Genomic DNA, 23,509 nt, shown 5'->3' on the forward strand with positions numbered 1-23,509 from the left:
GCTGGGAGGATAAATTTCTATACATGAGAACAGCATTATTAAAAAAGATCCAGGCTGTGGTGGAACAGATTGTTTTTAGAAAAATATGCCTCTAACAATATGATCCCGAGAGGATTGAGGGTGCGGGTTATCCCTACCTTTCCTGTTGAAGATGATTTGTTCATTGCTAAATGGGAGGAGGCATGTGATACATGCTCAAAAGTATTTCTACAACTTCTTATTAATCAGAATACAGGTCAGATTATGGAATTGGATAAATCCATAGATGCTGCACAAGTTGAAAATCGAAAAAATTGCTCTGTTGAACGTATTGAGAAATTTGAAAGGGATCTTAATACAACTATGGATCAAGTAATAAAGAAAATTCAAGACAATCAAATGTCAAAGTACAACAGAGATTTAAAAGATTATCAGAATAAAAAGGTATATCTGTGGAGGAATAACAGTACTATACACAGAATACCGTCAAATTTGTCCATTTCATCTATAAGTAGCCAATCGGATGTGTCGGCCTCTTCAGTTACTCCTGGTGGGTTGAATGATACCCATAGACTTCGTAATCATGCATATCATCCGTATAAAAGGCGTCCCTGGGGTCAGGTTGGCGCAGATGGTAGGGACAATAAGGTAATCAATCTCAGTAAATATGTACTATCAGAGGTGGATATTTCTGTCTTGGGTAGGGGTCTGTCCTTTTCTCCCACACCGGGGTTCGACACCTTCACTGCGGTGAAGGACTTGCACATTTTCGCTAGATCATTGCTGTTTAAACGCCACTTCTATAATGACGAATTCCAACATCTTTTTCCTACAGAAGAAGAGCAGGAGGCTGTAAGGATCCTTGAGGAGTTGGCACTCGAGCATGATAATTCTGGAGGTAAGATTCCCCCATGTATTCGGCCACGCTCCACGAGATTCCCCCCGTTTTCGCTATGTCCCAGCATTGATTGGTTCGTACGGGTGGTGACCAATGAATTCCTGAAAATCCCCAGGTATGGGGGGGGAGGAGATAATTTGACCAAAGAAGAAAGGGTGAGACTTAGGTACCTTCAAAATCTCCCTGACGTGGTGCTGAAGCCGGCCGATAAGGGTGGTAATGTTGTTGTATGGCCTAAAGCGATGTATGAAAGAGAGGCGTTTCGCCAGCTTAATGACACTGTGTGTTATAAAAAACTGACATACAATCCCCTTGCTGCCTTTAGTGCTAAGTTGGAGTCCATTCTTAAAAGAGCGCTTGACAACGGCATTGTCACCAAGGATTTGGCTTCAGCACTCACTGTCATGAAACCTACAATTGCTACACTGTACCTCCTCCCTAAAGTACATAAGGACATTAGGTCACCACCCGGCCGCCCAATTGTGTCTGGGAGGGGGAATTTCCTGGAGCTGGTCAATAGATGGATTGACCATCATCTTCAACCTCTTGTGCTGACAGTCCCCTCCTTTCTTAAAGATATGGGGGATCTGTTGCGCAAGGTCGACGGCCTGTGCTTGGAGGGTGACACTCTTTGTGCTTCAGTTGATGTTGAGTCCCTCTACACTAACATCCGCCATAGTGATGGGCTACGTGCTGTACAGTTTTTTCTTAGTATGTCAGTATTTTACGTCAGTTAAAAATGCTTGGCCTATTCTGAAGGCCGATTCTATTCTGGCTAAATTCCTTCCTGATAATCCTGCAATCACGTTCAGGCGAGCAAAAAATCTTAGGGATAGATTAACTAGAAGCCATTATGTTGGGCAGACGGTACCGACGTTCCTAAATGCTGCGAGGTTGGGGGGTGGATGCGCCCCGTGCGGTAGGTGTGTCGCATGCCCTAATGTCGATAAATGTGATTCTTTCTCTAACTTCGATGGGTCTAAACAATTTTTCATTAAACAACGAATCACTTGTGTCTCCCGGTACGTGATTTATTATGCTACTTGTCCGTGTGGTTTGGTCTATGTGGGGCTAACCACACGGCAGCTTAAGGTCCGTATCTGGGAGCACGTACTGGGTATTATTGCAGCGGCCTCCTGTTCAGACGCATCCACCCTCAAAACCATTCCGCGGCATTTTCGCAACTTTCATAATTGCAACGAAAAACTCCTAAGGGTCAGAGGCATTGATCTGCTCCAGATCAATATAAGAGGGGGAAACCTCTCTAAGCGTCTTACGCAGCTTGAGTCCAAGTGGATTTGGACACTTGGTACTATCCACCCACAAGGACTAAACAAGCATATTTCGTTTGCTCCTTTTTTGTAATGATATACCTCCGATTATATAGAAGCCAGCTGATTGTATACACCCTGCTTTTATTTTTATTTTTGTCTTATTTTGTTATTGTGTTGTTCTGTTCTAGGCAGGTGTGTTTCTTGCCTTTTATATCTGGGATCGTTGGGCATTTCTGGAACGCCATGTTGATATGACGTAGTTTTGGCCGAATATCGTTTCTACTATCAACGTCCATCTTCATACATGAACATTTTTTATATGGATATGTATATTATTCTTTCTTGTGTCTGTTTTGGTTTTTTGTATCTGTATTTTTGTTTATTTCTGTATGGTCCTACATTTATACTGTTTATGTTTCTTTCTTTGTGCATATTTGCTGTTCTTGTATGTCATATTGGTTCTTTGTCTACTGCGGCTAAGTTCGGTCCTAATTAGCAGCTCTATAGTTTAGGCTATATGTATTATATGATAGTAATGTAGGGGTTGACGTCCCCGTATATGTACGAGATTTGTGTCTAATGCGCGGCCGCAATATTTAATAATTTTCTGCATTTGTTTGTTTTTCTATTCTGTTATATTTACATGTTTGTGTTCCTTGCCCTTTCATGTGCCCCTATTCAAGATGGCGTCCGGGAACTGTTTTTGCGCGTGCGCGTCTGTGCGGCCTGTCTACTGCGGCTAAGTTCGGTCCTAATTAGCAGCTTTATAGTTTAGGCTATATGTATTATATGATAATAATGTAGGGGTTTACGTCCCCGTATATGTACGAGGTTTGCGTCTAATGTGCGGCCGCAATACTTAATAATTTTCTGTATTATTTTGTTTCTCTATTCTGTTATATTTACATGTTGGTGTTCCTTGCCCTTTCATGTGCCCCTATTCAATATGGCGTCCGGGAACTGTTTCTGCGCGTGCGCGTCTGTGCGGCCTGTCCTCCGTGACGTCTGTTGTCATGTGGTGCCGGATCACGTGGGCCCGCGTGCTTCCGGTTCCGGATGGCGGCGGCGTCTTGGTTGGCGGTGTGCGCGGCAGGTGCGCATGCGCCAGTGACTATTTCCGGCGCCATGGCACATAAAACCGCTACTGACATCTACCCTCTACACCCCCTGAGGAAGGAGCCGTTGTAGCGCTCCGAAACGCGCGTCGGGGTGGGCTCTGGTTCCTCCCTTGCTGGCACATTTTCAGGTAATTATTGGGTGTATATGTGGCCATGTTTTCTTTATATATAGGTGCTTGTATGGGAATAACTGTGGACATATCGGGCGTCTGTGCCCACCTCCACTAGCAGTTTATTTATTTATGTGTGTATGTTCATCGCTGATCCCTATTGGCTATTTCTATGAGAAACTAGCATTTGGCCAATGTTCCCATCCATCTAAACTTGGTACTATTAACTAGGGTTGAGCGAAACGGGTCGTTCATTTTCAAAAGTCGCCGACTTTTGGCAAAGTCGGGTTTCATGAAACCCGATCCGACCCCTGTGCGGGGTCGGCCATGCGGTACGCGACTTTCGCGCCAAAGTCGCGTTTCAATGACGCGAAAAGCGCCATTTCTCAGCCAATGAAGGTAAACGCAGAGTGTGGGCAGCGTGATGACATAGGTCCTGGTCCCCACCATCTTAGAGAAGGGCATTGCAGTGATTGGCTTGCTGTCTGCGGCGTCACAGGGGCTATAAAGGGGAGTTCCCGCCGACCGCCATGTTACTGCTGCTGATCTGAGCTTAGGGAGAGGTTGCTGCCGCTTCGTCAGAAGCAGGGATAGCGTTAGGCAGGGTCCATTAACCACCAAACCGCTTGTGCTGTAGCGATTTCCACTGCCCAACACCACCTTCGGTGTGCAGGGACAGTGGAAGCTACATTTTTTTTTTTTCCCCCTCAGCGCTGTAGCTCATTGGGCTGCCCTAGAAGGCTCCCTGATAGCTGCATTGCTGTGTGTACGCCGCTGTGCAAACCAACTGCTTTTTTCAAAGCACAAATCCTCTTGTTCCTTCCTTTCTGCACAGCTATCTTTTTGGTTTGTACACACTTTTTATTTAATTTGTGCATCAGTCCACTCCTTATTGCTGCCTGCCATACCTGGCTGAGATTACTGCAGGGAGATAGTAATTGAAGGACACTCCCTGTTTTTTTTTTTTTTTGTGGGAGATTAAGATTGACATTTCTGCTAGAGTGCCATCCCTGTCTGTGTCATCTCTCACTCAGTGGGCCATAGAAAGCCTATTTATTTTTTTGCTTGATTTGGGTTATAAAATCTACCTGAAAAAATCACTACATCAATCAGTGGGAGAAAAATATTGGCCTCAGGGCTTGTGTGCCACTCCTGACTCCTGTGTGCATCATCACTCACTCAGTGGGCCATAGAAAGCCTATTTATTTTTTTGCTTGATTTTGGTTCTAAAATCTACCTGAAAAAATCACTACATCAATCAGTGGGAGAAAAATATTGGCCTCAGGGCTTGTGTGCCACTCCTGACTCCTGTGTGCATCATCACTCACTCAGTGGGCCATAGAAAGCCCTTTTTTTTTTTTTTTTTTTGCTTTATTTGGGTTCTAAATTCTACCTGAAAAAATCAATAAATCAATCAGTGGGAGATTAATATTGGCCTTTGGGCTTGTGTGCCAGTCCTAAGCGTGCCATCTCTCTCTCTCAGATAGTGGGCCATAGAAAGCCTATTTATTTATTTTTTTTTTTATTGGGTTTATAAATTTTCCCTGGAAAAAAAAAAAAAAGTGGGAGATTAATATTGGCCTCTGGGCTTGTGTGCCAGTCCTGAGCGTGCCATCTCTCTCACAAATAGTGGGCCATAGAAAGCCTATTTATTTTTTTTTTTTTGGTTTTATAAATTCTCCCTTACAAAAAAAAAGGGAGATTAATATTGGCCTTTGGGCTTGTGTGCCAGTCCTAAGCGTGCCATCTCTCTCTGTCTCTCAGATAGTGGGCCATAGAAAGCCTATTTATTATTTTTTTTATTGGGTTTATAAATTTTCCCTGGAACAAAAAAAAAAAAGTGGGAGATAAATATTGGCCTCTGGGCTTGTGTGCCACTCCTGACTCCTGTGTGCGTCATCTCTCACTCAGTGGGCCATAGAAAGCCTTTTTTTGTTTTATTTGTTTTCTAAATTCTCCCTGAAAAAATCATTTTATTTTCTTTGGTTTCGAAATTCTTCCTGAAAAAATCATTTTATTCTATTTTTTTTTTTTCCTAAAGTCTCCCTGAGAAAAAAAAAAAAAAAACAACAAATCAGTGGGAGATTAATATTGCCCTTTCTGCTTGTGTGCCAGTCTTGACTCCTGGGTGTGCCATCTCTCTCTCTCTCTCCAATTGTGGGCCATAGAAAGCCTATTATTTTTTTAGCTTGATTTGGGTTCCAAAATCTACCTGAAAAAATCACTACATCAATCAGTGGGAGATAAATATTGGCCTCTGGGCTTGTGTGCCACTCCTGACTCCTGTGTGCGTCATCTCTCACTCAGTGGGCCATAGAAAGCCTTTTTTTGTTTTATTTGTTTTCTAAATTCTCCCTGAAAAAATCATTTTATTTTATTTGGTTTCTAAATTCTTCCTGAAAAAATCATTTTATTCTATTTTTTTTTTCCTAAAGTCTCCCTGAAAAAAAAAAAAAAAAAATCAAATCAGTGGGAGATTAATATTGCCCTTTCTGCTTGTGTGCCAGTCTTGACTCCTGGGTGTGCCATCTCTCTCTCTCTCTCCAATTGTGGGCCATAGAAAGCCTATTATTTTTTTAGCTTGATTTGGGTTCCAAAATCTACCTGAAAAAATCACTACATCAATCAGTGGGAGATAAATATTGGCCTCTGGGCTTGTGTGCCACTCCTGACTCCTGTGTGCGTCATCTCTCACTCAGTGAGCCATAGAAAGCCTTTTTTTGTTTTATTTGTTTTCTAAATTCTCCCTGAAAAAATCATTTTATTTTATTTGGTTTCTAAATTCTTCCTGAAAAAATCATTTTATTCTATTTTTTTTTTCCTAAAGTCTTCCTGAAAAAAACAAAAAAAAAAACAAATCAGTGGGAGATTAATATTGCCCTTTCTGCTTGTGTGCCAGTCTTGACTCCTGGGTGTGCCATCTCTCTCTCTCTCTCTCTCCAATTGTGGGCCATAGAAAGCCTATTATTTTTTTTAGCTTGATTTGGGTTCCAAAATCTACCTGAAAAAATCACTACATCAATCAGTGGGAGATAAATATTGGCCTCTGGGCTTGTGTGCCACTCCTGACTCCTGTGTGCGTCATCTCTCACTCAGTGGGCCATAGAAAGCCTTTTTTTGTTTTATTTGTTTTCTAAATTCTCCCTGAAAAAATCATTTTATTTTCTTTGGTTTCTAAATTCTTCCTGAAAAAATCATTTTATTCTATTTTTTTTTTCCTAAAGTCTCCCTGAAAAAACAAAAAACAAAAAACAAATCAGTGGGAGATTAATATTGCCCTTTCTGCTTGTGTGCCAGTCTTGACTCCTGGGTGTGCCATCTCTCTCTCTCTCTTCAATTGTGGGCCATAGAAAGCCTATTATTTTTTTAGCTTGATTTGGGTTCCAAAATCTACCTGAAAAAATCACTACATCAATCAGTGGGAGATAAATATTGGCCTCTGGGCTTGTGTGCCACTCCTGACTCCTGTGTGCGTCATCTCTCACTCAGTGGGCCATAGAAAGCCTTTTTTTGTTTTATTTGTTTTCTAAATTCTCCCTGAAAAAATCATTTTATTTTATTTGGTTTCTAAATTCTTCCTGAAAAAATCATTTTATTCTATTTTTTTTTTCCTAAAGTCTTCCTGAAAAAAACAAAAAAAAAAACAAATCAGTGGGAGATTAATATTGCCCTTTCTGCTTGTGTGCCAGTCTTGACTCCTGGGTGTGCCATCTCTCTCTCTCTCTCTCTCCAATTGTGGGCCATAGAAAGCCTATTATTTTTTTTAGCTTGATTTGGGTTCCAAAATCTACCTGAAAAAATCACTACATCAATCAGTGGGAGATAAATATTGGCCTCTGGGCTTGTGTGCCACTCCTGACTCCTGTGTGCGTCATCTCTCACTCAGTGGGCCATAGAAAGCCTTTTTTTGTTTTATTTGTTTTCTAAATTCTCCCTGAAAAAATCATTTTATTTTCTTTGGTTTCTAAATTCTTCCTGAAAAAATCATTTTATTCTATTTTTTTTTTCCTAAAGTCTCCCTGAAAAAACAAAAAACAAAAAACAAATCAGTGGGAGATTAATATTGCCCTTTCTGCTTGTGTGCCAGTCTTGACTCCTGGGTGTGCCATCTCTCTCTCTCTCTTCAATTGTGGGCCATAGAAAGCCTATTATTTTTTTAGCTTGATTTGGGTTCCAAAATCTACCTGAAAAAATCACTACATCAATCAGTGGGAGATAAATATTGGCCTCTGGGCTTGTGTGCCACTCCTGACTCCTGTGTGCATCATCTCTCACTCAGTGGGCCATAGAAAGCCTTTTTTTGTTTTATTTGTTTTCTAAATTCTCCCTGAAAAAATCATTTTATTTTATTTGGTTTCTAAATTCTTCCTGAAAAAATCATTTTATTCTATTTTTTTTTTTCCTAAAGTCTCCCTGAAAAAAAAAAAAAAATCAAATCAGTGGGAGATTAATATTTACATTTGTGCTTCAGTGACAGTCCTGCGTGTGTGGCATCTCTCTCATTTGTTGCCACCAACAACAGAGTGTGTAACATTGTGCCTGATTTTCGTTGTGGTCTCACTCACCTGTAAAGGGGTAGCTAAATCATACTGAAGTTATAGCTCACCGTGTAATTTGTGTGACAGCAACAAATACCGTTAGTTTGTTTACGTTTTTAAAACAATGAGGAAGTATGGTGGAAGAGGTCGTGGCCGGGGGCGTTCATTGTCAGCTGGTAATGAGGGTAGTGGTAGTGGTGGAGCATCAGCTGGTCGTCGGAAAAAAAATATTGCACCTAAGTCTGGAGCTGTGGAGCCAGGTTCGTCGTCTGGCTACACAAGGCCTCGAACGCTCCCTTTTCTGGGAGTAGGAAAACCGCTTTTAAAGCCGGAGCAGCAAGAGCAAGTTTTGGCTTATCTTGCTGACTCAGCCTCTAGCTCTTTTGCCTCCTCTCGTGAAACTGGTAAATGTCAAAGCAGCGCGTCGTTAGTGGATGTTCACGGTCAGGGACAAGTCGCTTCCTTGTCCTCTTCAGCAAAAACAACAACAGAGAAGAATGCAGCAGGCGACACAACGGGTTACTCCATGGAGCTCTTTACACATACCGTCCCTGGCTTAGAAAGTGAAGCAGTTAACAGTCCATGCCCATTACAAGTTGAATCTGACATGGAGTGCACTGATGCACAGCCACAGCCAGACTACTATGCTGGTCCTTTGACTCAGACCACAACATTGCCCTCGCAGGGTGCTGATCAAGAATCAGACCCTGATGAGACTATGTTGCCCCATCACGAACGCTATACCACCGACCGACACGGTGACACAGACGAAGTTGCACACGAGCTACAAGAAGAGGTAATAGATGACCCAGTTCTTGACCCCGATTGGCAGCCATTGGGGGAACAGGGTGCAGGCGGCAGCAGTTCTGAAGCGGAGGAGGAGGGGCCGCAGCAGGCATCAACATCGCAACAGGTTCCATCTGCCGGGCCCGTATCTTGCCCAAAACGCGTGGCAAAGCTAAAACCTGTTGGAGGACAGCGTGGCCATCCGGTTAAAGCTCAGTCTGCAATGCCTGAAAAGGTATCCGATGCTAGAAAGAGTGCAGTCTGGCATTTTTTTAAACAACATCCAATTGATCAGCGCAAAGTCATCTGTCAAAAATGTTCAACTATCTTAAGCAGAGGACAGAATCTGAAAAGTCTCAATACAAGTTGCATGCATAGACATTTAACCACCATGCATTTGCAAGCCTGGACTAACTACCAAACGTCCCTTAAGGTTGTAGCACCCTCGGCCAATGAAGCTAGTCAGCAACGCAACATCCCTTCCGGCAGTGTAGGGCCACCATTTTCCGCACCACCTGCAGTATCTGTGCAGGTTTCTTTGCCAGGCCAAAGCCGTCAGGGTCAGGGAATCACCAGTTTCGTAGTAGGAAACACTGCATCTAGGGCACCGGTGGCAACAATACCATCTCCCACCGTCTCTCAGTCTGCCATGTCCACCGGCACCCCCGCTAGTTCCACGATCTTCAGCTCTCCAGTCCAGCTCACCCTACATGAGACTATGGTTAGAAAAAGGAAGTACTTAGCCTCGCATCCGCGTACACAGGGTTTGAACGCACACATAGCTAGACTAATCTCGTTAGAGATGATGCCCTACTGGTTAGTTGAAAGCGAAGCTTTCAAAGCCCTGATGGACTACGCTGTACCACGCTACGAGCTACCCAGTCGACACTTTTTTTCCAGAAAAGCCATCCCAGCCCTCCACCAGCATGTTAAAGAGCGCATCGTCCATGCACTCAGGCAATCTGTGAGCACAAAGGTGCACCTGACAACAGATGCATGGACCAGTAGGCATGGCCAGGGACGTTACGTGTCCATCACGGCACACTGGGTAAATGTGGTGGATGCAGGGTCCACAGGGGACAGCAAGTTTGGGACAGTTCTGACTAGCCCACGGTCTAGGAAACAATTGGCTGTAGCCGTTCGCACCCCCTCCTCCTCCTCTTCGTCCTCCTGCAGAAGCGAGAGCTCGTCCACAGACCGCAGTCGCACAACCACTCCATCCGCAGCTGCCACTGTTGCACACCAGGTCTCCCATTATGGGGCAGCTACTGGCAAACGTCAGCAGGCTGTATTGGCTATGAAGTGTTTGGGCGACAACAGACACACCGCGGAAGTTCTGTCCGAGTTCTTGCAGAAAGAAACGCAGTCGTGGCTGGGCACTGTAGATCTTGAGGCAGGCAATGTAGTGAGTGATAACGGAAGGAATTTCATGGCTGCCATCTCCCTTTCCCAACTGAAACACATTCCTTGCCTGGCTCACACCTTAAACCTGGTGGTGCAGTGCTTCCTGAAAAGTTATCCGGGGTTATCCGACCTGCTCCTCAAAGTGCGTGGACTTTGCTCACATATCCGCCGTTCGCCCGTACACTCCAGCCGTATGCAGACCTATCAGCGTTCTTTGAACCTTCCCCAGCATCGCCTAATCATAGACGTTGCAACAAGGTGGAACTCAACACTGCACATGCTTCAGAGACTGTGTGAACAGAGGCGGGCTGTTATGTTTTTGTGGGAGGATACACATACACGGGCAGGCAGTAGGATGGCAGACATGGAGTTGTCAGGTGTGCAGTGGTCGAAGATTCAAGACATGTGTCAAGTCCTTCAGTGTTTTGAGGAATGCACACGGCTGGTTAGTGCAGACAACGCCATAATAAGCATGAGCATCCCCCTAATGCGTCTGCTGATGCAAAGTTTGACGCACATAAAGGATCAGGCGTCTGCAGCTGAGGAAGAGGAAAGCCTTGATGACAGTCAGCCATTGTCTGGCCAGGGCAGTGTACAGGACGAGGTAGCGGGCGAAGAGGAGGAGGAGGACGAGGAGGATGATGGGGATGATTATATTTTTAATGAGGAAGCTTTTCCGGGGCCACTGGAAATTGGTGGCGCGGCAAGGCCGGGTTCTGGTTTTTTGAGGGACACAAGTGACGTTGATTTGCCTGAAACTGCCCCTCAACCAAGCACAACCGCAGATTTGAGAACTGGAACTTTGGCCCACATGGCGGATTATGCCTTACGTATCCTCAAAAGGGACACACGCATAACTAAAATGATGAATGATGACGATTACTGGTTGGCCTGCCTCCTTGATCCTCGCTATAAAGGCAAATTGCAAAATATAATGCCACATGAGAACTTGGAACTAATATTAGCAACCAAACAATCAACTCTTGTTGACCGTTTGCTTCTGGCATTCCCTGCACACAGCTCCCGTGATCGTTCTCACACGAGCTGCAGGGGCCAGCAGACCAGAGGAGTTAGAGGGGCAGAAATCAGAAGTGGCGTTGGCCAAAGGGGTTTTCTGACCAGGTTGTGGAGTGATTTTGCTATGACCGCAGACAGGACAGGTACTGCAGCATCAATTCAAAGTGACAGGAGACAACATTTGTCCAGTATGGTTACAAACTATTTTTCATCCCTTATCGATGTTCTCCCTCAACCGTCATTCCCATTTGATTACTGGGCATCAAAATTAGACACCTGGCCAGAATTGGCAGAATATGCATTGCAGGAGCTTGCTTGCCCAGCAGCTAGTGTCCTATCAGAAAGAGTATTCAGTGCTGCAGGTTCAATACTAACAGAAAAAAGGACTCGTCTGGCTACCCAAAATGTAGATGATCTAACCTTCATTAAAATGAACCACAACTGGATTTCGAAATCTTTTGCCCCACCTTGCCCGGCTGACACCCAGCTTTCCTATGAAAAGGTCTTGCCTGTGGACTATTCTGAATGCCTTTTCCAATCTCGTAATTTTCTGCACCTGATTGTCCAGCATACGACATGTTTACACCTCACTAAATGGCCAAACTCCCCACACGGGGCCGTGGTATCGACACTTGGCGACAGCACCCGTGAGAGTGCAGTTTGTCTGAAGAGGTGGGTGAGCCCGCTTTTGGTCGACGGCACTGCCACTGGGTCCCTCCTAGTACAATAAAGTGTCTCTGGCGGTGGTGGTGCGCACCCAACGTCAAACACACCGTTGTAATATGAGGGGCCCTGGGCCTGTACCGCCGGCCACAAGACAGTTTCCCCCCACCCCAGCTCAAACAGTGCTCTACCACTTGCAAAATTATCTCACAGCTCCACCAATGTTTAGTCTATGCGCTGACATCCTTCAATGCCTGCCATTGACAATACCATTGTATTGACATTTTTGTTATGTTAGGCCTTCGATGCCTGTCTGTGGTCACTCCTTCCACTAGGCCTCCACTGACCACACCACTGCTGCCCGTGTACCCCTGGAACCAATTTAAAATTGCCTACAGCCATGTGTTATTATTTTAGGCCTTCGATGCCTGTCTGCGGTCACTCCTTCCACTAGGCCTCCACTGACCACACCACTGCTGCCCGTGTACCCCTGTAACCAATTTAGAATTGCCTACAGCCATGTGTTATTATTTTAGGCCTTCGATGCCTGTCTGCGGTCACTCCTTCCACTAGGCCTCCACTGACCACACCACTGCTGCCCGTGTACCCCTGGAACCAATTTAAAATTGCCTACAGCCATGTGTTATTATTTTAGGCCTTCGATGCCTGTCTGCGGTCACTCCTTCCACTAGGCCTCCACTGACCACACCACTGCTGCCCGTGTACCCCTGGAACCAATTTAAAATTGCCTACAGCCATGTGTTATTATTTTAGGCCTTCGATGCCTGTCTGCGGTCACTCCTTCCACTAGGCCTCCACTGACCACACCACTGCTGCCCGTGTACCCCTGTAACCAATTTAGAATTGCCTACAGCCATGTGTTATTATTTTAGGCCTTCGATGCGTGTCTGCGGTCACTCCTTCCACTAGGCCTCCACTGACCACACCACTGCTGCCCGTGTACCCCTGGAACCAATTTAAAATTGCCTACAGCCATGTGTTATTATTTTAGGCCTTCGATGCCTGTCTGCGGTCACTCCTTCCACTAGGCCTCCACCAACCACACCACTGCTGCCCGTGTACCCCTGGAACCAATTTAAAATTGCCTACAGCCAGCCCAATTTTTTTATTTTAGGCCTTCGATGCCTGTCTGTGGTCCATTCTTTCAACTACTACTACACTGACCAGGGCACTGCTGCCCGTGTACCCCTGGAACCAATTTAAAATTGCCTACAGCCATGTGTTATTATTTTAGGCCTTCGATGCCTGTCTGCGGTCACTCCTTCCACTAGGCCTCCACTGACCACACCACTGCTGCCCGTGTACCCCTGGAACCAATTTAAAATTGCCTACGGCCAGCCCAATTTTTTTATTTTAGGCCTTCGATGCCTGTCTGCGGTCCATTCTTTCAACTACTACTACACTGACCAGGGCACTGCTGCCCGTGTACCCCTGGAACCAATTTAAAATTGCCTACAGCCATGTGTTATTATTTTAGGCCTTCGATGCCTGTCTGCGGTCACTCCTTCCACTAGGCCTCCACTGACCACACCACTGCTGCCCGTGTACCCCTGGAACCAATTTAAAATTGCCTACAGCCAGCCCAATTTTTTTATTTTAGGCCTTCGATGCCTGTCTGCGGTCCATTCTTTCAACTACTACTACACTGACCAGGGCACTGCTGCCCGTGTACCCCTGGAACCAATTTAAAATTGCCTACAGCCATGTGTTATTATTTTAGGCCTTCGATGCCTGTCTGCGGTCACTCCTTCCACTAGGCCTCCACTGACCACACCACTGCTGCCCGTGTACCCCTGGAACCAATTTAAAATTGCCTACAGCCATGTGTTATTATTTTAGGCCTTCGATGCCTGTCTGCGGTCACTCCTTCCAGTAGGCCTTCACTGACCACACCACTGCTGCCCGTGTACCCCTGGAACCAATTTAAAATTGCCTACAGCCAGCCCAATTTTTTTATTTTAGGCCTTCGATGCCTGTCTGCGGTCCATTCTTTCAACTACTACTACACTGACCAGGGCACTGCTGCCCGTGTACCCCTGGAACCAATTTAAAATTGCCTACAGCCATGTGTTATTATTTTAGGCCTTCGATGCCTGTCTGTGGTCACTCCTTCCACTAGGCCTCCACTGACCACACCACTGCTGCCCGTGTACCCCTGGAACCAATTTAAAATTGCTTACAGCCATGTGTTATTATTTTAGGCCTTCGATGCCTGTCTGCGGTCACTCCTTCCACTAGGCCTCCACTGACCACACCACTGCTGCCCGTGTACCCCTGGAACCAATTTAAAATTGCCTACAGCCAGCCCAATTTTTTTATTTTAGGCCTTCGATGCCTGTCTGCGGTCCATTCTTTCAACTACTACTACACTGACCAGGGCACTGCTGCCCGTGTACCCCTGTAACCAATTTAGAATTGCCTACAGCCATGTGTTATTATTTTAGGCCTTCGATGCCTGTCTGCGGTCACTCCTTCCACTAGGCCTCCACTGACCACACCACTGCTGCCCGTGTACCCCTGGAACCAATTTAAAATTGCCTACAGCCATGTGTTATTATTTTAGGCCTTCGATGCCTGTCTGCGGTCACTCCTTCCACTAGGCCTCCACTGACCACACCACTGCTGCCCGTGTACCCCTGGAACCAATTTAAAATTGCCTACGGCCAGCCCAATTTTTTTATTTTAGGCCTTCGATGCCTGTCTGCGGTCCATTCTTTCAACTACTACTACACTGACCAGGGCACTGCTGCCCGTGTACCCCTGGAACCAATTTAAAATTGCCTACAGCCATGTGTTATTATTTTAGGCCTTCGATGCCTGTCTGCGGTCACTCCTTCCACTAGGCCTCCACTGACCACACCACTGCTGCCCGTGTACCCCTGGAACCAATTTAAAATTGCCTACAGCCAGCCCAATTTTTTTATTTTAGGCCTTCGATGCCTGTCTGCGGTCCATTCTTTCAACTACTACTACACTGACCAGGGCACTGCTGCCCGTGTACCCCTGGAACCAATTTAAAATTGCCTACAGCCATGTGTTATTATTTTAGGCCTTCGATGCCTGTCTGCGGTCACTCCTTCCACTAGGCCTCCACTGACCACACCACTGCTGCCCGTGTACCCCTGTAACCAATTTAGAATTGCCTACAGCCATGTGTTATTATTTTAGGCCTTCGATGCCTGTCTGCGGTCACTCCTTCCAGTAGGCCTTCACTGACCACACCACTGCTGCCCGTGTAGCCCTGGAACCAATTTAAAATTGCCTACAGCCAGCCCAATTTTTTTATTTTAGGCCTTCGATGCCTGTCTGCGGTCCATTCTTTCAACTACTACTACACTGACCAGGGCACTGCTGCCCGTGTACCACTGGAACCAATTTAAAATTGCCTACAGCCATGTGTTATTATTTTAGGCCTTCGATGCCTGTCTGTGGTCACTCCTTCCACTAGGCCTCCACTGACCACACCACTGCTGCCCGTGTACCCCTGGAACCAATTTAAAATTGCTTACAGCCATGTGTTATTATTTTAGGCCTTCGATGCCTGTCTGCGGTCACTCCTTCCACTAGGCCTCCACTGACCACACCACTGCTGCCCGTGTACCCCTGGAACCAATTTAAAATTGCCTACAGCCAGCCCAATTTTTTTATTTTAGGCCTTCGATGCCTGTCTGCGGTCCATTCTTTCAACTACTACTACACTGACCAGGGCACTGCTGCCCGTGTACCCCTGTAACCAATTTAGAATTGCCTACAGCCATGTGTTATTATTTTAGGCCTTCGATGCCTGTCTGCGGTCACTCCTTCCACTAGGCCTCCACTGACCACACCACTGCTGCCCGTGTACCCCTGGAACCAATTTAAAATTGCCTACAGCCATGTGTTATTATTTTAGGCCTTCGATGCCTGTCTGCGGTCACTCCTTCCACTAGGCCTCCACTGACCACACCACTGCTGCCCGTGTACCCCTGGAACCAACATCAGAAAATATAAAAATAAGTATTTTGCTTATAAAAAAGAAAATACTGGAGAGATATCAAATGCAGACATTTTAACATTAAAAACAAACACATACAACAAAAATCTGGCACAGTACTAAAAATGGCCACCAGCTACAATAACTTTCTCCTGCAAGTAGTTAACTGAAAGGTTTTTTCAATTTTAAACACAGATATGGCATCCACCGAGTGTTGTCCTGTCGCGTCTTCTTTATATTATTGCCAAGAAGATGCAAAACAATGAAAATAATAAAATCATTATTTACCAAAAAAATAGAGTAAGTCAAAACCACATTGCAAATAAACATTCATTACAAATAAAGAAGCAGGGCGCGTCCGAGGGTGAGTATATACCTAATAAGAATATAATCACCCTCGGACGCGCCCTGCTTCTTTCCGACAGCCTTCCTTCCTAAGAATCAGCCCTTCCGTGGTGTAGAGAGAGGGTTTGTTACACTCCAAGGTGTTCCCCAGGTTGCCTTTCCTGAGCTTCGATCTTCCGGCTCTCGTTTAGTAGTTGTTGGAAACTACGCTGCATTGGGCCTACAAATTGGGTATGGGGTGTAGAGAGATGGTGTGTTCCACTCCAAGGTGTTCCCCAGGTTGCCTTTCCTGAGCTTCGATCTTCCGGCTCTCGTTTAGTAGTAGTTGGAAACTACGCTGCATTAGGCCTACAAATTGGGTATGGGGTGTAGAGAGATGGTGTGTTCCACTGTAGAGAGATGGTGTGTTCCACTCCAAGGTGTTCCCCAGGTTTCCTCGCCAATGCTTCGATCATCATGCTCTCGTTTAGTAGTTGTTGGAAACTACGCTGCATTAGGCCTACAAATTGGGTATGGGGTGTAGAGAGATGGTGTGTTCCACTCCAAGGTGTTTTCCAGGTTGCCTTTCCTGAGCTTCGATCTTCCGGCTCTCATTTAGTAGTTCTTGGAAACTACACTGCATTAGGCCTACAAATTGGGTATTGGGTGTAGAGAGATGGTGTGTTCCACTCCAAGGTGTTCCCCAGGTTTCCTCGCCAATGCTTCGATCTTCATGCTCTCGTTTAGTAGTTGTTGGAAACTACACTGCATTAGGCCTACAAATTGGGTATGGGGTGTAGAGAGATGGTGTGTTCCACTCCAAGGTGTTCTCCAGGTTGCCTTTCCTGAGCTTCGATCTTCCGGCTCTCGTTTAGTAGTTCTTGGAAACTACTCTGCATTAGGCCTACAAATTGGGTATGGGGTGTAGAGAGATGGTGTGTTCCACTCCAAGGTGTTCTCCAGGTTGCCTTTCCTGAACTTCTATCTTCAGGCTCTCATTAAATTGTGGTTAAACGGAACAACTGCATTTGGCGTACTAGTTGGTTTGGGGCCTACTATCGGTGTCTGCCACTCCTTGCTGTTCTCCTGGTTTCCTGTCCTGAAATTCCGTTTTCAGGTGCTCGTTACGTAGTTGTTAATGTTAGACTGCATTTTGCCTACTAGTTGGGTTGTGGCCTACTATCGGTGTCTGCCACTCCTTGCTGTTCTCCTCCACTGAACAAAGCTGTGCCGCCTGTTTACTACGGTTGCCAATTTTGAACTGCATTTCGACTACTTACTGATTTGGGCCTACTCTCTGTGTCAGCCTCTCATTCCAGTTGTCCTCCACTGCAATGCCCCCTGGTTATTCCTGTGTTACCAATTTTGAACTGCATTTAGCCAACTTTATTCTTTGGGCCTATATCTGTGTTTCCTCCTCATCCTGCCCATTGCCCAGCCAGTGATAGATGAGTCTGCTGGTACATTGACCCATAACGCAACATTCCCCGTGCACGCTACACAACAACATTGTGACCCTGCTGAAAGTCAGGTTGCTCTTCCCGCATACCATACCACCTTACACGGGGACAAAGAGGAAGGTGCAGATGAAAGTGCAGGTTCCTTCATCAGGTGGGGGGGAGGAATACTAGTTGGCGACGTCACTGGCACAGGGCCTCTCATAGTACGCAAAAGTGTTGCTGCCGGTGGGAGGCGCCCCCGCCGTGCAAACACACCGCTGTACTTTGAGGGGCCCTGTGCCAGTGCCAATGCCAACGAGTGGGCCCCCCCTGCTTGCTCAGGTTCACAGCACTTGCAAAGTTGAAATACTTACCTCTCCCTGCTCCACTGCCGTGACGTGGTCCAGATTTCCTGGGCCCACTAATTACTTGAACCAGCCCTACCCACCACAACTTTAGCCAAATGACCCCCAATTTCAAATGCCTTCCAATTATTATAAGGTAAATTACGCTTGACAAGCTTCATTAAGAAGAATGGATGGTTTTGACATTAAAATGGGCACTCTAGGTGTTTTCCTGGCCCCCACTCACTGCCGACTATGCTGCCCCATTGACTTGCATTGGGTTTCGTGTTTCGGTCGATCCCGACTTTACGTCATAATCGGCCGATTTCACTCGACCCGACTTTTGAGATAGTCGGGTTTCGCGAAACCCGACTCGACTCTAAAAAGGTCAAGGTCGCTCAACTCTACTATTAACTACTCTATTACTAACATTATCCTGTTTGTGCTGTAGGCTATGGGGGGCACCATGTAGCCCTTTTTGTGTATAGTGGTGTTACTATTAGTTGGTTTTTACCAGCCCCAGTTTTACTGTATGTGCTTGTTCTGATGTTCTATGTTTATATATATATATATATATATATATATATATATATATATATATAATAAAGATTTGTATTTTATGGGACATAGTGACTGTGTTCTTCCTGTGGCGTATTAGGTCTCATTTTAGAGCATATTACAACGCTCCAACGTTTCGATTTATAGCACTATCTAACGTCACATTTTAGAGCAAATTACAACGCTAGAGCATCCCGTTTTTTTCTGTGATGACGTGCGGCACCATGTGACGCGTCAGACTGCACTTAAACCCGGAATTAATACCCAGGCATTCAGTGCGTCCCTCTCTGGCGATCCAGCGCCACGCAGATCTGAGCTCCTCATCCTGGTAAGTCGGGCTGGTCCCCACATGCAGCGTCCTTAGATAGCGGTCTTATCAGACACGGTGGTCAGGCATTTATCTTATTGTCTGCTTCCTTATCACGCAGATTATGGGCCACAGACTCCATTAGCGGTTTAGTTCGCCTAGAGCCCCTTCGTTTTCCCATTTATTGGTAAGCCCCCTGTCAACCCTCTCTTAAGGACATTTATCCCATATGCTGCATTATTTTCACCATCACTCACATTCTCCCTCTGGTAATTTTTTACATTTTACAGCATTGCTCCACAGTTTCTCGTTAGAAGGCGATTTTTTCCTTCCACATGTTGTAACCAGCTTAACCAGGTGAGTCATTTTTTACCATTCATCATGTCTCTTCATCCTCACCACACACTTTAATCCACAGCTTCCATCTTACCTCATACCATTTAGCACCACTACCAGGTACTAATATTCTATTTTCCATGTATAGGTTTAGTCTGTGTTTAGATCTCAACACCCTATATGCTTTATCTCCCTAGGCACATTATACCATGCACTAAGTTTATCAGACTATAAAGATGAATAAATATCGTCACTTCATTTCTGATCCACGTGGGAGCTCCACCCCTCACCTATGAACATATATCCTTTTCTCATAGGGGCTCTTTATAGCAAAGTATACTATATCCAATTTTTCTGTGTCAAATCTCCAGTAAATGTTTAGTCCTTAGAGTTAATCGTAGGCTGCAGTAGCATCCGCATAATTATCGTATATTGTGTATATACTTGGTTTTGATATTTGTTTGATATTTCTCTGCCTTTTCTTATTTTTTATTTGTTGTTTTTCTTTGTAGACATATCTTTTGTTAATTTCTTTAAATTATTGCACCTAATATGTGATATTGTGTAACCAGACAGAAACTAAAATATTGTTCCATATGCCTTTCTTGGTATTTTGCATCAGATAAATTGGAAATTGTTCTGAAGAAGGTCCAGTGGGACCGAAAACGTTTAACTATTGAAACTGTATCTGGGACATGCAATAAAGTCAATTAACTTCACCTTACAACCGATTTGAGTGCCAAGTTTATTGCATAATTTGATTGACGCGTTGGAGACCCTACTTGAGCACCATATCTCACATCCAGCAGAGTGCCGTGTTTTGTACATTATATAATCATTGGTGCTAGAAATATCTTCTCCCGGTTTTATTAATTTACATTGTATTTCCTGTATCCATATTGCATACTTTTCTGCAGAAAAATCCTAACAAAATGTTTGTGAAAGTTGTTTCTTGTGTAATTTTCACTCCTACGTAATTCTTCATTAAACACCTTAACAAAAATTGTATTTTCTTTACTTACTGTGATAAGAAAAAAACAGAAAGACAAGAAAAACAGAAATTGCAGAGGAGGTATTTGGACAACTATCTGGAAAATTAATTAGGATAATTGGAACTGGATCAGTGGTAAAATCTCTGTGAGGTGCCAGCCAACTATGTGGTAATTTGTTTGCTCTTAGATATTTGTTCATAATTTTATTCATATTTGCAGTTGCATGGCAGACTTTAAGATTAATTTACATGCCGATTTCTATATAAAAATGTTTTAACAAGCATATAATTAAAAAAAGAGGAGTAAGATCTGTGCTTTCAAGAGATTACACTCCATGAAGAAATAGAAGTGACACAAAGGGTAGATTTCTTCTTTCCCTTCTTTCAATTCCCGATGATGTCGACATTCTTAAAGCTTGTGATGATTCCCAAGAAATGAAAATAGATATAATGGACAGTGCCCAACATAAGTGAATACACCTCATTTGAAATTTAGATTTTATTCAATATCTCACTGAATACAAGAACAATTTCTAAAATTTTTACAAGACTGATTTTTTAGAACATTTTTTAACCCATAACTTGAAAGTAGGGTACATAATATAAACTTTACTCAAATTAGTTGTCGCAAAAATAAATACACCCCACAACAAAAATTACTGCATCTGCTGTTTTGTATGACCTCCTTGATTTTTAAGGATAACACTAAGTCATATAGGCATGGAATGAACAAGTTGGCTACATATTGCAACATCTACACACGTGGTCAAAATTGTTGGTACCCCTCGTTTAATGACAGAAAAACCCACAATAGTCACAGAAATAACATGAATCTGACAAAAGTAATAATAATTTTTTCTAAAAATCTATGAAAATGAACAAATGAAAGTCAGACATTGCTTTTCAACCATCCGACAATTTCAGAATCTGTAATTCAGAAAACTGCGCACCTGGTGCCCCTTTGATAGGGCATATAAGCGTCAGCTGCCGCAGATCCACAGGTCAAAGATTGACCATATCAGGAACCATACAAAAGACTTTGTGGAATTTGTCCGTGCTGCTGAAGAAATGGAAATCCAGATGTATTGATGAAAAGGAATGGTGGTTTTATTAAACGCATTTGAAAGTCTATATATGACTTCTTCCTCAGGAAATACCACATATATATATATATATATATATATATATATATATATATATATATATATATATATATATATATATATATATATATAAAAACAGTAATGGTTTGCTGTATAAGTAGGTTCAAAATTCAAAATCCGGCACCAAAGGAACCACCTGACAAACAATGTCAGAATTCATGAAATAGGCATATGGTATAACACATGACATGATAAAAACTCCACTATCGGTGTTGAAGAACAATTCATTTAATGAAAACATTATATTTTATTCAACACTGAAAAAGCAAATTTTATTTCATATAGAATTAATTTTTAACAGAAATGTTTTTAATTAATAATGTTTTAACAAATAAATATATATAGATTTTAGCGATAGTGGAATTTAAAAAAAAAAAAAGTAAAACACTAATAGTTCTCATGTCTTCTCCATCAGGATCCATGGCGTATATATCGGGACCCATGGCATGTTGGGGATTTTGAGGACAAATTGCTTCAATATATCTTTTGTAGGTTCTTCTCTCGTTTTCTTCATATATATATATTTTTTTTTCCCTTTTTTAAAACAATTTTCTTTTTATTTGTTCCACAAATGAACCTGTAATGTAATAGAAATTGTTATAATTCAATGAATTTATATTTATGATTTTAGCAAGTTTTCATCAATTCATCATCATGTCATGTGTTATACCGTATGTCTATGTCATGAACTCTGACACTGTTTGTCAGGTGGTTCCTTTGGTGCCGGATTTTGAAATGTGAACCTACTTACACAGCAAGCCATTACTGTTGTTTTATATGTGTGTGGCATTTCCTGAGGAAGAAGCCATATATAGACTTCGAAACGCATTGAATCAAACCACCATTCCTTTTCATCAATACGACCGGATTTCCATTTGTTCAGCAGCGTGGACAATATCCACAAAAATCCTTTGTATGTTTCACAGTAGGGGCAGTGTTCTTTTCTTGACATGCTTCATTTTTCCATCTGTGAACATAGAGCTGATGTGCCTTGCCAGGAAGTTCCATTTTAGTCTCTTCTGTCCATAAGACATTCTCCCAGAAGCTTTGTGGCTTGTCAACATGTAGTTTGGCAAATTCCAGTCTGGCTTTTTTTATTTTTTTTCGACAATGGTGTCCTCCTTGGTCGTCCCCCATGAAGTCCACTTTAGCTCATACAACGACGGATGGTGCAATCTGACACTGAAGTTCCATGAGCTTGAAATTCACCTTTAGTCTGTTTAGAAGTTTTTCTAAATTTTTGCCATTCGTATTATCCGTCTCTTTGATTTGTCATCAATTTTCCTCATGCGGCCATGTCCAGGGAGGTTGGGTACAGTGCCATGGATCTTAAATTTCTGAATAATATGTGCAAATGTAATAACAGGAACATCAAGCTGCTTGGAGATGGTCTTATAACTTTTACCTTTAACATGTTTATCTATAATTTTCTTTCTAATCTCCTGAGACAACTCTTTCCTTCGCTTCCACTGGTCCATGTTGAGTGTGATACACACCATGTCACCAAACAGCACAGTGAGTATCTGTAGCCCTATATAATACAGGTCCACTCACTGATTCCAAGATTATACACACCTGTGATGCTAGTTAGTTGACATACCTTGATTTAACATGTCCCTTTTGTCACATTATTTTCAGAGGTACCATCATTTCTGTCCAGGCTTATTTCATGATTTTTCTTTCTTCTTAAATTCTGTGGAAGCATGGTTGAAAAGCAATGTTTGATTTTCATTTGTTCATTTTCATAGAGTTTTTTATTTATTATTACTTTTGTCAGATTCAGGTTATCTCTGGGACCATTGTGGGTTTTTCTGTCATTAAACAAGGGGTACCGACAATTTTGACCAAGTGTGTATGTTAAAGAATTAGCTGTTTTAGAGCATGGATGCTGGATGGAGAGTGATGCTCAACTTTTCTCTTCAAAATTCCCCATAGGTGTTTCGTTGGGTTCAGATCAGGAGACATACTTCATGACAGTGTTAATATGACTAGCGCTTTAAAAACAAAACTGGAAAATTAGCAAATATTTTGAAAATGTAGCAAGTTTCCAAATTTTAATTTGTATGCCTATAATAAGAGAGTTACTGTATGTCACACAAAATAATTAATAAATAACATTTGCCACATGTCTACTTTACATCAGTACAATTTTTGAAACATAATTTTTTTGTGTTAGGAAGATGTGTTAAAATTCGACCAGCGATTTCTCATTTTTTCAACAAAATTTACAAAACCACTTTTTTGGGGACCACATTACATTTGCAGT

The sequence above is a fragment of the Ranitomeya imitator genome, chromosome 1 (assembly GCF_032444005.1).
Source record: "Ranitomeya imitator isolate aRanImi1 chromosome 1, aRanImi1.pri, whole genome shotgun sequence".
NCBI lineage: Eukaryota > Metazoa > Chordata > Amphibia > Anura > Dendrobatidae > Ranitomeya > Ranitomeya imitator.